Below are 14,672 nucleotides of genomic sequence, written 5' to 3' on the forward strand. Positions count from 1 at the left end.
TGGCACATTGGGGGTGATGGCACACCGGGGGTGATGGCACACCGGGGTGATGGCACACCAGGGGTGATGGCACATTGGGGGTGATGGCACACCAGGGGTGATGGCACATTGGGGGTGATGGCACACCAGGGGTGATGGCACACCGGGGTGATGGCACATTGGGGGTGATGGCACACCAGGGGTGATGGCACACCGGGGTGATGGCACATTGGAGGTGATGGCACACTGGGGGTGATGGCACACTGGGGTGATGGCACACTGGGGTGATGGCACATTGGAGGTGATGGCACACTGGGGGTGATGGCACACCGGGGTGATGGCACACCGGGATGATGGCACACCGGGGTGATGGCACACCGGGGGTGATGGCACACTGGGTGATGGCACACCGGGGTGATGCCACACCTCGTGTCACCCTGTCCTTGCACAGACACCCTGGATAAAGCAGGAGGGACAGGGACACCCAGCGTGTGGCTGCTCCAGCCCCCAGCAGGGTGATGCAACCGCCCCTGGCCCCACAGCTCCTCCCTGGGATGTGAAGTGACACGAATCCCTGCCACCAGCGCTTCCTGTTTTCCTACTACAGCGGCTCACGCTTCCCCGCAGCCCCTGACCCCAGGGACTGTGCTGGAAAGGATGAGAAATCCCTCTCCTGCAGCTCGAGGCTGGGCTTGGGGCTGCCCCGGGAGCCCTGAGCCCACGGCTGCTCCCTCTGTCTGTCTGTCTGTGTGTGTGTGCGTCTGTCTGTCCATCTGTGCGATGGTCACAGGGTCACAGCTGCCAGCGATCTCAGGGGACAGGATCTGATAGCTCAGAGGGGAAAGCAGAGCCACAGAACAAAGCAAAGCCCAGCAAAGCCGAGTCTTTGGTTCCAAGCCTTTTATTTTTCTCCCTCTCTGAGCAAGGAAATCCAGTTGTTCTCTCGCCGCTCCCCCAAAGTCCAGATTGATCTCTCGCAGACGGAGCCAGGTTGATCAAAGCTTGAGGGTTTTGCTTTCCCTGCACAGCTGGAAAAGTTCTCAAAATCCCTTCCTGGCACAGGCTGGGCTTCCCAAAACATCAAGCAGAGGCAGGCGGGGTTTCTGTGAGAGCAGAAACTGCTGTCCCGGGCTGTGCAGAGCATCACGGACACACACTGAGGGAAATGGCCCCGCCAGGGCAGGTTGTTCCCCTTCAGAGAGTCACCACCTCCCATCCCTGCTGGGAAATGATGCTGCTCCAACGTTTCAACATTTCCAAGTGTAAATTAAATGTTGATCAAGCCAGGATGATGGGTGTTTCACACCTTTTTTGGGGGGACATGATGCTTCAGCTCGGGGTTTGTTTCATTTCTCCGTGACGGGAGTCAGAAATTCCCTCCACAAACAAACCCAGGTCTCCCCCAGTAGTTTCACCACAGAAACTCCACACAGAGAGATTATTGCTGTGGGGACAAGGAAGATGAGCAGGGCTTTGGGGAGGGTGCAAAGACAAGGGCAGTGGGGACCAGCTCAACCAGTATCGAGCAAATCCAATATTTGTGATCTCCCTTGCAAAAAGGAGCTGTGATAACCATTTATTTTTGAAGCTTTGCTAGTGGAGACCTTTTCATCCGACAGTGCTAGGCCAGACCACCCAGCAGCACCAGGCTGTCCCTCGGTGACAGCATCAAAAGCTCTGCTAAAAGAGCTCAGCTCCCAGAAATCAGAAATCAGCCATGAGGACACGGTGCCACAGAGCTGCTCTGACCACACAGGGCTGAGCCCTCTGCACAGGTCAGGGAGCTCATCCCTCACCGTGCAATCTCAGCCAGATAAAACTCTCCCCCTCCCAGCTCAGGGCTCCAGTTACAACACACTTAATCCTGGAGCCAGTTTGACACTGCAGCTCCGGGCTGGCTGCGTGACCCAGTTGTGAGACAGCGAGGCCCCGCTGAGCTCAGAAATGTTAAATACATTGTAATTGGACCCCCGGTGCCTCCACCTTCCTTCCGATGAGGAGGCCCTGGTAAGTGAATTTTCCAGAGCGCTCCCGGCGTGGCAGCCGTGGCCCCGGAGAGCAGCTGGCCCTCAGTCCAGCACGGACACCTTGGGAAGCTCTTCCCCACCTCTGGGATGCTCTGGCTTGGCCACAGCAATCTCAAAGCGGAGCAAACCCGATCCACCCGTTCCTGGTTTGTCCCAGAAGGAAATGGGAGCGGGGCTAGATAAGGAGGGAACTCCCTGGGGAAGGGAGAGCTGTGCACTCCCTGTCCTGGCTCCTGCTCTTTGCTGCACCTCTGGCATCAAATCTCACCCGTGGTGCTGCCAGCAGGCAGGGCCTGGTGAAGGGACCTGGCATCACAGTCCAGAGAGCCCCCAGTGACACCCAGCTCTGCCCTGGTGCAGCCAGGAGGGAGCTGCCAGCACAGATCAGCTGCCTGTCCCCACTCCTCATCCCTCCTGGGGCACCAGGGACAGCAGCAAATGGGGAACAAACCAGCCCTGATGTGCTTGAGGGGCAGCACGGACACTTGTCCCCACTGTCACCTCTGTCTCTGCTATTGCCAGGTGAGCCTGGAGGCTCCTCGGGGCAGGGCTGCCTCTGTGGCCACGGGGCAATGCTCCCAGGTGCTGTTTTGATGTAAAAAGCAGCACTTCCCCCAGCTTTAAAACACTTTTCCTCTCTTGCAATGCAGGTGAGTGCTCCTCTCACAACTGCTGTCCTCTCCAGAGGGAGTTTGAAGGCCACGGTCACAAAATCAGCAAACTGGGGCAAAAGGCTCTGCCAGACACACAGGCAAAGGAAACAGATGCAAGAGGAGCTCTGTGACAGCCTCACTTTGCTACCAAACACTCCAAAACCTCGTGAGGACAAACCCAGCAGGAGCACGAAACTTCTTCTCTGCCTCTCGGGGACTTTAAAAAAAGCCACTTGGCTCTCCTGAGGTTTCCAGACTCACAGGTCACAGCCAGGGGAGAAAGTGCCAGACAGAAGCTGCTCCCTGGGGTGCTGGGGCAGAGCTGGGGGCACAGAAAGTCCAGTGGGCAATGGGGAGCACCCCAGGGGGAGCAGCCAAACTCCAGTCCTGTTCCCAGCACAGTCGTGGGCTAGAGCTCAGATTTAGTAGTAGGAAGAGTTCTGATTCTCCCAAAACCCCTTTGCACAGCACACAGAGGCATTTCGGGCAGGGAGACGCTCTCTGGTTTGCCTCCCTCTGAAGCAGCAGCCCTGGGAAAGGCAGGAGCGCCTCCAAAGGCACACAATTAATCCAGCTCGTCACATTAATGACATCAAAACACAGCAACTGCAGCAAGGTCTGGGGCTCATCTCACACCCACCCAGCTGAGAGGGCTCTGCAGAGCTCTGGGGCAGGATGCAGAGGGCTCAGGGCACGAGCTGTGCCTGGGTTGGGGGACAGCAGCACCAGGTCCCCAAGGATGGTGCTCAGAGCCCCCCTGGAACAGCCTGAGCTGAGCCCCCCCGAGTGTTCTCTGCTGTCCTGCAGCCTCCAGCTGGGAGCTCTGGTCCCTCTCCAGTGCTCCTGTGCCCGTGGATGTGTTTGTTGCCCTCTCCCAGCTTGGGGAGCAGCAGGGGGATGCCTGTAGCTGTCCCCATGGGGTGGGGGTGGCTGTCCCTGCCTCCCCTGTGCTGGCACCCCAGACCCCCACTGCCTCCCCGCAGTGCCTGACCCCAGCTGATAACCTTGGGAAGCTCCCTCTGACCTGGAGGAGCTGGGAAAGGGAAAGATGTTGACTTTTAACCTCCTGCTGTGTTTCATCCTCCTCCTCAAGGGGCTGAGCCCCTCCTGCTGCCTCCTCCCCACCCTGGGCCCATCCATCTCCCTGCTGCCACAGCTGGAGGCCTCCAGGTCTTAGAATGGGGGGGACAGAGCTTCCCCTGCAGCCCCAAACTCACCTGCAGCCACAGCTCCCTCCTGTCCCTTCCCCCTCACCTCAGAGCCCCAGCAGCACCTCCCAGGCCAGGCTCAGGGACACCTGAGGGGCAGAGAAACTTCACCAGGGCTGCTCAGTGCCCTGAATTTGGCCAAATCCCCGAGTGAGACAGACCCGACCCCTTCCCCTCAGCCTGGCTGAAGGGAGCCCCACACCCAGCCAGGACCCGGAGATAAACTCAGGGCTTTGATGTGTGGGGGAAAGGCAGACGAGGCTTTATCTCCTTTTCCTTCTGTGCCTGCCGGGACCCCGAGGTGTGGGAAAACACTTCCCCAAAGGCATCCCTGGCAGGGAGGGGCTGGGCAGAGCCCGGGGGGCTGCGGCTGCAGCAGGGTGGGACAGCCCAGAGCCACCCCCTGTCACACCAGGCCAGCTGTGGGACAGGGTGTTGTGGAGAATCCTTAAAATTTTGATAGAAGTTTCACACAGTTTGCACTTGTATGTAAACCTTGAGATAAAATATGTTGATTTCGCAGGGTTATGGAATAGGGTAGGTATTGTTAAGAGAGAAATGGAATCAGAACTAAGTTTTAAATGATGACTTTGTAAATAGATTAGGTATTTTGGAGAAATAGAACTATGAAAGATGTATTGTAGTGGGACTCACAGAGGGTATTTTTTAGATTATTAGCTGAAAATGCTGATTATTAGCAGCATTGTGTAGCAAAAGCTGTCAGGTAAAAAAACCAAAAAAACAAAAAAACAAAAAACAAACAGTTATAATGTACTCTAATTAGGAAATAGTTTGACTTCTGATTTATGGCGTGAATTACAACATCTGCACCGTCTCACCCTTCACGTGAGACTGCAAATGGAATAAAAAATCTTTAAAACGCCTCTCAGGAGCCAGGCGCGCCGGAGCTCGGGCACAGAGCTGGGACACGCAGAGGAGGCTGTGAGCGATGCTCTGTCCCTCTGCCTCCTTCTGCCCTCCTCTGGCGTCCGCGGGAGCTTTTCCTTGGCTCTTCCTCATCGCCTGCTCCCGCTAAATCCTGTTTGGAGGCAGAGCTGTAAGGAGAAGCCCCCAGCGTGGCGGGGGTAATTATCTCATTATTTGTTATTAATTCCCTGCCCCAAAGACAGCCCAGCCCTGATCCTGCCGGGGCTGGGGCTCCTCGGGAGTGGTGCAGAAGGGTTTGGGACTAAATACAGACCATGAGGAGGAGGAGGAGGAAGCAAAGCCAGGGGTCGGGAAGGGGAGAGACACACGAGTGGTTCCTCGGGAGGTGTCCTGGCTTGGGAAAGGGAATCACACCCCTCCGTGGCTGCTCCTGCACTTGGAAAAGCGTCCCCGATCCCCCTGGCGGAGATCTCCCATCTCCAGCTCCCGCTGCCTTCCCCAAAAGGATCACCAGGATTTTCCAGCTGGGAAACCCCAAGGAGAAAGGGAATATCGGGGCTGGAGGCTGCACCTCGCAGGGCATCGCTGTCCGAGGGAGAGGAGCAGGGGGAAAGGGAGAGCTGTGCTGGGAGCTTTTCCCTCCCTCATCTCCCCGTCTGCTTCAGGGAGGTGCAAAGTCTGGAAAGGGGGAGCGCTCTTTGCAAAAAATTCCGTGTATCCCACGGCTGGATAGCGCAGGCTCTGCAGGGAATGTCCTTCTGCCACCCCGGGGGGACACCACAGCACCCGGGGTGCAGCAGGGACAGCCCTGGGGGCCAGAAGCGCTTTTTTTTGATTCTTTTGTTTCATTTCGTTTGGGTTTTCGTTTTGTTTTGGGGTTATTTTGTTTGTTTGTTTGGGTTTGGTTTTTTGGGTGGATTTTTTGTTTGTTTTTGTGTTTTTGTTTTTTTCTTGTTTGGTGGTTTTTTGGTTTTTTGGAGGGTTTTTGGGGGGGTTTTTTGGGTTTTTGTTGTTGTTTTGTTTTGCTTTTTTTTTGTTGTTGTTGTTGTTGTTGTTGTTGTTGTTTTTGGTTCAGACATTTTTTGAAGCCTCAAAAAACACATTTCAGGGAATTTTCGATGAGCAAACGGATAAAGCCAGGAGCAGCAGCATCTCCGGGCGGCAGGAAGGTGGAGTGGGAGAGCCGCGCTAGCGGGAGCTGAGCTGGGCAGGAGCAGAGGTGTCTCTTTTTTTCACAAACAAGAGGTTGGAAGTTGGGAAACGTGTGAAGCTCTCTGCTGGCGTGGGTCAAATTGGGGCAGCAGCTTCACAGGGAAAGAGGAGCAAGGATGGATGTGATAAAAACATTGAAGTGCTTTGCACCAAGACTTGCCAGCAGCAAGTTTAATTCTGGAGCTGCTAAATGGTTTTTTTGTGTCATCGTTGTCAGATATGGAATGTGCTTTTGGTGAGCAGCATTTTCTCTTAGAAATTGCTGCCAGCCTCAAAAGAAAGAGGAAAAAGCCTTTAAAGGATATTGAACGGCCCCCAAGAAAGAAAGGAAGGTTTTAATTTCGTGGAGAACGGAGCATTTGCACAATGAACCAGAAAAGGAAACATGGCAGAGATTCTCCCTTTGGGTCTGAGCCTGTCTGACTTTGTCCTTGTGGTTTTCAGTTCAGCTACAGAGGAGAAACCTCTGTCCCCCCCATTTCTCTCTCTGAGCCCTCAAGAAGAGCCCTGCCAGGGACACAGGCATGGGAACCACACCTGGCAGTGCCCCTGGAGCTGCAGGGGGACGTGACTCACCCCCTTTGGGTGCTGCTGGTTCAAACCCCTCCCCAAATCTGGTTCAAACCCCTCCCCAAAGCTCCCAGCCGGAGCTGTTGCTCTTCCAGGCCAGGCCATGTGTTTCTGTTTACTTGCTGTGTGTGCCAGCAGAGCCTCGGCGTCCACACACATCATGTTTGCATATAAGCTGCAAATTTGAGTTTGATTTGGTGGGCTGGAGCCCCGGGGGCCTCTTGGATGCCTTTGAAAGAGCTGCTGGGTCTGAAAGGTCTCCAGTGCGTGGGGATGTGTGGTCCGGGAGAGGAGCTGAGAGGGGGAGTGTGGGAAGGAGAGAGGGAGGAAAGAGAAAGGAGAAGGAGATGAAAAGGACTGGGATAATGGAGGAATTCCAGTGAGGACAGGGATGGCACCCAGCGCCCAGGTCACAGCCCCACCTTCCCCCAGCCTTCCCTGACGGGAGTGCCGGGATCTGAGCATCCCCAGCCCAGCAGCAAAGCTCCCTCCCTCGGGGCAGCACAGACAGAGCCATCCCTGGCTGTCTGAGCCCCGCAGTGACCTCCTGGCCTGCTCTCCTGTGGCTGTGGTGGTGCCTGAGAGAGCCCAGCCCTGTCCCCCCGTGCTCCCCCCACGCCCGGGGGGCCGCCGTGCCCTCGCATCCCCCAGCGCTCCCGTCTGAAACACCCAGCAGGAGGCTGGGAACGTTTGGCTGCTCTCCCAAGGAGATTTTCCTTCATGAAACACAAGGCAGGCGGGAGCTTTTCACAAGCAGTGGGCACGGCTGAATCCCTTTTCTCGGCAGCCAGCGGGAGGAAAATGGAAGGGGGACAAGAGACGGGACGGCCACGGCCTTTGTTTGGTTTTTGAGGCTGAAAGAGGACGGTGTGGGGGGTTTAAAGAGATGATGATGATGGGTCTGAATGTGCTGGAGGAGCAGCTCGGGGTGAGGAGGCTCAGACTGCCATGGCAGGGGACAGGCAGGGTTTGGGTGTCACTGCCAGTGGCTCACGGGGGTGAGCCCCACGTGTTGGGCATCCAGAGGGTTGGGATCTCCCTCTGGGCTCATCCTTTCCCCTGTCCTGGTGTCCAGGGGGGAACAGGCTGCTTGGGAAGTGTCCAAAAGGTGTGTGGGGTGTTGGGGACGTGGTGAACAGGGTGGTGCTGAGTTACCCGTGATCCTTGAGGGCTTTCCAACTTTAATGGTTCTATTATTGAATAAATTAATTACCCAACACTGTTTTTCGCTAGGGGGTTTATGCACTGCCTCAACCCAAAAGAGTGAGGAGAAGGGACCCCAATCCTGCTCCTGCACCAGCTCTGGCTTTGTCTTCCCAACCCTGAGGATTTTGGGATGGTGGGGACAAGGACCAGGGCCACCACCCCCTGGGGACCCTCTGGGGACACCCATCCATGTGTCACTAGATGGCGGCTCCACCTCAGGAATGGCTGCAGGGGCACAGTGGGGCCAGCCTGGGGTGTCTGTCCCCCCACGGGGGCCCAGCACAGCCCCCCATGTCCCCCTGCCACCCGTGTCCCCACAGGCACTGCTGGAAGCCACCACGGCCATGCAGGAGGGTTTTATTTCTCTGCTTTGCTGCAGCCTCCCCTCACAGCACCATTCCTGCTGGTCAGGACCTCAAGTTGCACCAGGGGAGGTTTAGATTGGATATTAGGAATAATTTCTTTGCTGGATGTGGGATTCCCTCCGCCCATCTCCTTCCCACGGGGCTGCTCCTGAGCCACAGCTGAGCCTGACCACGGCTGAGCTCAAAGAACCCTGTCCCTCTCATTCCCCCTCGAGGAAACCCAGATGGAGACGTGGAAAAGATCTCCTCTCGTGCCTAGACCACCCCGGGCTGCGGGTGTGAACCTCCCGTGGTGGTCTGAAACACCCTGCAGCACAAGAGAGGAACCCCTGAAGCCCCAGGCCTGGGCAGATGCAGGCAGGGAGGGTGGATGTGCATCCCACTGGGGCAATTTTGGGATCATCATCCCTGCAAAATCATCAGGGAATCCCTGGGAGGTGCAAAAGCCTCAAAAATGGAAGCAAACACCTCTGTCAACAACACACACCCCCCAAGCTCCTGTGCTGCCCTCAGCCAGCCCCACGCCATGCTCCAGCCCCGGGGCCTGTCTCTGGACACAGCTGCAGCTTTAAGGCACAGCCAGGCTGGAGCAGGTTCCTCTTCCCAGCCTCCAACGCCCTGCCAGAGTCAACTTAGCCGAGAGTAATTAGTGTGGTTATCAAGGGAAGAGGTGGATTAATGTGGGAAAGTCATTGATGAAGGCAGAGAAGGGCAGATGCTTTCCTGGAGTCCCCAATCAATACAGACCTTGGAGGATGAATGAGGGCTTCAAAGAAAAGCAGCAGTGAACAATTGAATGCTTTTAGCTCCCGGGTGGCTGCTGTGCCTGGAGCAAGGAGTGAAACACGGCCCAGGGCACCCACACTCTGCCAATTATCCCTCCTTGTGCCCGGGAGGAGCCTCTGCCCACCAGTGCAAGGGAGGAGGGTGGTGCTGGTGGGGCAGGGTGGAGATGGGAGGATCTGGAGGTGGCCGTGAATCTGTTGAAATCCAAATTTCTGTCCCCTCTCGGCTCTCTGGGTCTGCCTCACGCCCTTCCCTTCCCGGCAGGGTGATGGGACAGTGGCAGCGCTGCTGGTGACCGCCAGGGCTCTCTGGGACAGCCACAGCCTTGAATGGGTCCCTGCAGGGCAGGGGGCCAGAGAAAACCATCCTCACTAGCCCAGGTCCTATCTCAGAGCCCCAGCAGCTCCCAGAACATCCGTGCCTGCCCCGTGCCCTGCCCCGTGCCCTGCCCTGTGCCACACAGCTCTACCAGAGGGGCTGTGCTGCTGTCACCGTGTCCCCCTGGCCCTGCCAGCATCCACTCCCCCTTCTCCCTTTTGCTTTCTCTCTACTGTGCAACACAAAGGTAGAAAGAAGAGCCAGGAGGAGCTGCTGGGAGGGGAGGGAATGACGGAGCTGCAAGGCCACAGACGTGCTCTGCTGACCAGTGACACCAGTCTGGCAGCCCCTGAAAATCCTGAGAGCCACCACTCCTGGATGTGAGGCACACACGGACGTGTCCCCATCCCCAGAGCTGGTCCCCTCCAAGGCAAAGCTTTGCCAGTCTCCAAGAGACGTGTTGTCATTGTTTCAGGGGAAACTGAGTCACGGAATGGGAAGCAGCTTGCCCAGAGTCAGCAGCCTGGGCAGTGCCAGCCCTGGGTGGGCGCTGAGCCACGCTGGTGGCTCCTGGCACAGGAGCCTTTTGTTGCCCGTGGCCCTTGGTGCTGTCCAGGAGGCAGCAGGGTCTGGCCACACGTGGCCGGTGGAGCCAGGTCCTGGTGTCCCAGATGCCACAGGGAGCATGGCTGAGGTGTGACAGGTCTGGTGTCCACGGTGCCAGCAGGGCTGTCCCTGTCCCCTGTGCCAGCAGGGCAGCGCTGCCCGTCCAGGGCTCGCCGTGCCCCGGCTCCCTCCGTGCCCCCTTCTGCAGCACCCAGGGCTTTACTCGAAAGCCAGAGCTCTGCAGAGAGGGACAAAACCCAAAACAAACCTGAGCTTTTCCTTTTTCTTTTCTTTTTTTTTTTTTTCCCTTTATTCTTTGCACTCCCGGCCCCGCTCCCAACCCCTCCTCTGTCATCCCCGCTGGAATGCAACTCCAAATTCCTCGCTGGCTCGCTGCGTGCTGCTGCCGGCTTTGCCTCTGATTGTTTGCAGCGATTGCGCTTTTCCCACACTCCGGATCGTGGCTCGGCATCGCCGTGGCTCCGTGCCGGCTCCGCGGCACCCGCAGCGCGCTGTGCCAGCGCAGGCCGGGGCCAAGCGCGGCCCCGGGGCCGGCGGGCGCCGCGTGGCTCTGCCCTGAGTCACACCTGAGCCACACCTGAGTCACACCTGAGTCACCCCGGCCCCTCTGATCCCACTTTAACACCTGCAAGCGGAGCAAGGCCGGCGGGCGGCCGCCTCCTGCCCCTCTGCGGGGCTCAGCCCGGCCTGACCGGGCAGGGTGGGAGGTGGAGAGAAGGGGATACTGCCCTTTGGATTCCTCAGGAATGATTCCTTCAGCCGTCTCAGAACTCCTCACAGCTCTAGGAGTGCCTCTTCCCCGCTGTGCAGGGCGCAGACATTGGGATTTCTTCACTTTTGGGAGCACTTTCCCATCTGGGCTTTGCTCTGTGCAGCCCCTGGGTGGGTGCAGGGACGTGTTTGTGTGCTGTGCTTTGTTTTTCCTGGCTGGGGCCGCGTCCCCCTGCCCAGTGTCTCTTCCCTGTTCCCTGTTCCCAGGGCAGCTGCCATTCCCATCAGCCTGGAGGCTCTCAGGAGATCCCCAAGCTCCAGTGATGGGACATGACAGCAGCAGGATGGCCCCAAAAGTGGCTGAGACCAGCCGAGATCACACAGATCCCGTGTCCATCCCAGCTCTGAATCCACCTACGCTCAGCAGGAGAACCTGGCAGCCACTTCTCCTCCCAGCACCCCAAAATTCCCTTATCTGCACCATAAACCGGGGAAGAAGCCCTCAGGAGAGGTGTTATCTCCTGCAGGAGAGGTCAGGAAACACCTGGCAGCCGTGGCCTGGCTGAATCCAGGATTCCAAAGCCCGGGCTCACTCCCATTAATGGACTGTGTTTCACAGGGACTCCATAAAGCAGTTAATCCTTATCTGCAATTTATAAAAGGATAAACTGCACGTAATTAGGACCATATTGTGCAAGGCAGGCAGCTCCAGCAGAGCGGCAGCACAGCCTTGCAGCTCCTCCCAGGAACCAGCACACGATCCCAGGCCCCTCCAGCCCCTCCTGGGACCTCCCAGGGGTCACCCACAGCCCTGGGCACCCTCCAGCTCCTGTCTGCCAGCTCTAATCTCAGGGCTCAGGACTCTGAGCATGAATAAACTCAGCTGTTATTTGCAAACAATTCACCCACAGGTACTCGACAAACACAAACCTGTAATTAAGCAAATAACGAGAGCCTTCTCCCCCATTGTACAGCGCCGCAGACGGGCTTCTGTTTGAATTGTTTTATTGCAAAAGGGGTTTAAATCACTCTTTTTGTTTGAGATGAGGTAAAAGCTAAACATTTAAAAAAAAAGCACTCAGGGGAAGGAGCTGGATGGGTGCCTGCCAGGGCTCTATCACTGCTTTTCCCATAGGAAACCCCCCCAAATCTGCTGAGAACGGGACACCCGCAGCATCGCCTCCTGCCCTGCTGCTATCACAAACCAAACACGGGGGAAGGTGAATGTAAACAGTTTCTTCAGCCCCATCAAATTACCACAGTTAAAACTCGGCCCTAATTGCTCCTGGAGCAGGGGTTGGCACAGCACATCATCCCCCAGCCCTGGGGGGACAAGGACTCCCGTCCCCTCACTCCCTGTCCCCCCAAAGCAGCACTGCATCCTGGGGATGAGGGGTGAGGCAGGACCCCAGGTGAAAGAAGCCCCCAGGGAGTGATTTCCCACCCTGCACCCCCAGTTTGGGGACAGGGAAGAGCCTCTGCAGACTTTCCCTGGAGCAGCTTCTTCCCCCTGAGTCCTCCCAGTCCTGACTCTTCTGTTTCCCTTGGGCCAGCCAGGGCCCCTCTCCCCAGCCCCTGCTGTCATCCCAAACCACCAGAACTCCACATTCCCCTGCTGCTGAGCAGGGACAGGCTCACTGCCTGTGCTCCCTGTCACCCCCGGGGCAATCCTTAATCCTTATCACGTTTTCCCAGTTGCTCCCTCCTTCCCCACACAATGAAGGTCAGGGTGCAGAGGGACATTTGGGTTCTTGCCATCAAAACAGCCCGCTTTGGTTTGGTTTGTTTTATTTTTTTTTCCTTCTTCCTGCCCCATTTCCAAGGCTGAGGTGGCTGAGGATATTGGGATGGGGCAGCCCTGAGCCAGCTCTGCCCTGCATGGAGAGAATCTCACTCATTTCCACTGGGGAGAGCAGGGAAATGACCAAACGGGGAAATCAGTGTAATCAACAGGCATCTGCAGCTTTGCCTATTTTATTTTACTGCTTAGAGGGTTTTGTTTTTAAAGGCTCAGTTTTTTCCAAGGGTGGAAAACCTGCCCCAGAGTGAACCCACTGGGGTAGCCAAGCCCGGGGGAGCAAGAGAGTTCTGGCAATTTTGAAATCAAACTATCTTTTTCTGTTAGAAAAACAAGTCTCCGTCTGGCCAAAGACAAATACTCTGAGTGTTTGCTTTTAACACTTTCAGTGGCAGCCAGCTGGGCCTTCTCATTTTACAGCAGCTCCTCACCTTGCACCACTCCCTGAAGGGGGGTGCCAGCTCTTTGATTACTACAATAACACATTTTAAAGTTTGGCTTTGTGAAGAGAAGCTTCCTCTGGCCGTGTGGGTTCTGCAGAAGCTGAAGTCGCTTCCTGCTGCCCTCAGGGCTCATCTCTGTCCCTCCAGCAGCCCTCAGAGCACCCCGTCCCCATTTCCAGAACTGCTCTGTCCGTGTAGGAGAGTGAGGGGCCGAATCTATCCTCCTCTGAGCCAGCAGTGACAACCTCAGGGCTGTTTGCTGCCAGCTCCGTGCACGTAGGCAGTGGAATAAAAGGTCAGAGAGGCACCCTGGGTGTCACCGCTGGTGTCACCTCAGGGACACTGCGTGGGCAGCTCAGCCTTGTTACAGCAGAGCACCCACAAGTGAGAAACCATCCGAGAGATGAGTGTGGAGGAAACCAGGCGGGTTTCCTGCCTTGGCTGGGCTGTTCCTGAGGCTTTCCTGTGCCCTGAGCCCCCTGGGAGCCCCAGCCACACCAGCCCCTGTGCAGGGTGACACCGCAGTCCCAGGGCTCAGGGCAGCTCTGCCATCCCACCACGGTGCCCACAGCTCTGTCAGGAATTCTGCAGGGAGACAGAAAGCTTTGCTGAGCTCTGTGTCCTCCCTGCTGATAAAAGAATGTTTCTGGCCAGTGCCCAGGTTCTCTGTGGAAAGGAGGATCCATCTGGAGGGTACCAGACCCGAAGCTACCAGGATGGAGTCACAAACTTCCCTGGAAACTGAGGGATGGGACATCTCCTTGGCTTGGGCATAACTAGAGGTGGGAAGGGTCAGGTTCTTGTGTCTTGTGGCCCTGGTAACACTGGCCACCATGCTGCCATCCCCAAAATGCTGGTGCCACGTGGCCCGGGCAGGGGACAGCTGCTGGCAGCAGGGCTCAGAGAAGGGACCTCGGGAGTTTGTGTTGGGAGCCACGGGCAGCTGAGCCTGGGGGGTGTGGAGAAGGGTGCTTGGGCTTTCAAATCTATTGGTTCACCGAGGAGCCGGCAAGGGAGGGGCAAGGAGCAGCCTGCTTCGTAATTGTAATTGCGTTAATTACCCGGGCTGGCTCCGAGCAGGATCCCACACTGAGGCAGGTGCCTCATCATCCCCTACCCTCCATCCGTGCCACCCTGCCAGCAGAGCACCCAGCCAGGCCTGGGCCATGCCCGGCTCCAAAGGTGGCTCCCAACCAGTGTCCCCATCCCTGTCACAATCCAGGGTCACACCTGGGGCCACCCTGAGCATGCAGCTCTTGACACGATGGCTTTTGGGGGAGCCATGCAAGGCACACACACCGGTCCCTTGCACACACAGAGGTCCCTTGCAGGCTGCTGGAAGGGCAGGGCAGGGATCCCAGTGATGCTCAGGGGTGTCACCAGGGTCCCCAGCTCCTGTCAATCACTCAGGAGGCTGCTGTGCTCTGCAGGAGCAGGCAGGGTGGTGTGTGTGGGATCTGGCCCCGGGGCCTGGCTCAGCCCGTGTCCAAGTGACGCAATGGAAAGCAGCAGAAGCAGCAAAAGCAGCAAGCAGGAGCGTGCCTTGCCCCTACTTGCAGCTCCTGCAGCTCTAGGGCTCGATGCTGCAGATAAACGGCCTTGATGGGACGGCAGGACAAGTTCCAACACTGCTTCCCAGTGTCTGCTGCCAGCTCCAGAGCGTGAGAAAATACCAGGCAGGGAGGGAAGGGATCAGCATCGCACGGATGTTTGGAGATGATTGATATTTTTATGGTGAAGTTGGGATTTTTTGGGTTCCTCCATCCCCTCCACGTGGCAGGTTCCTGGGCTCGGGCTTGCACGCACGTGTTGGGCACTGTGCTGCCCACGGGACAGGCCAAGGGCTGGGCTGCACCCCAGCTCCTCACCTGGGCACCCACA

This window comes from Prinia subflava, chromosome 12, assembly GCF_021018805.1.
Source record: "Prinia subflava isolate CZ2003 ecotype Zambia chromosome 12, Cam_Psub_1.2, whole genome shotgun sequence".
Lineage (NCBI taxonomy): Eukaryota > Metazoa > Chordata > Aves > Passeriformes > Cisticolidae > Prinia > Prinia subflava.